This window comes from Etheostoma spectabile, chromosome 3 (genome assembly GCF_008692095.1).
Source record: "Etheostoma spectabile isolate EspeVRDwgs_2016 chromosome 3, UIUC_Espe_1.0, whole genome shotgun sequence".
Lineage (NCBI taxonomy): Eukaryota > Metazoa > Chordata > Actinopteri > Perciformes > Percidae > Etheostoma > Etheostoma spectabile.
This window is the reverse complement of record NC_045735.1, coordinates 29,400,248-29,400,719: the sequence shown is the minus strand read 5'-3', so window position 1 is coordinate 29,400,719 and position 472 is coordinate 29,400,248.

The following is a 472-nucleotide window of genomic DNA, read 5'->3' as shown; positions in this document are numbered from 1 at the left end:
CGAGCCGCTTTACAAACGGCGCCCCATAGAAGACTGCGTTTAACACGTCGCTGGGTCACTACATGCCCTTCGGTCTCACTAGCGGCCCAGCAGTCTTCCAGGCTCTTGTTAACAATGTACTCCGTGACTTTTTACATCGGTTTGTGTTTGTGTACCTTGACAATATTCAAATCTTCTCCCGCGACCCAGTCCAACACACAGAACATGTCCAGTTGGTGCTGCAGCGGATTCTGGAGAACAGTCTGTTCGTAAAGGCTGAGAAATGTAAGTTTAGTGTTCTGTCTGTGCAATTTCTGGGTTTTGTTGTTGAGAGTGTGCGACTAAGATTAAATGATAATTTTTGCTGTTTATTGATCCCCAGTGGGGAAATTATAATTTACACTCTGTCTGTTAGTAATCACTACACACAGGCTTGAAATACACACACATGCTCAGGACCTAATCATACACAAATGGAGAGATGTCAAAGTGA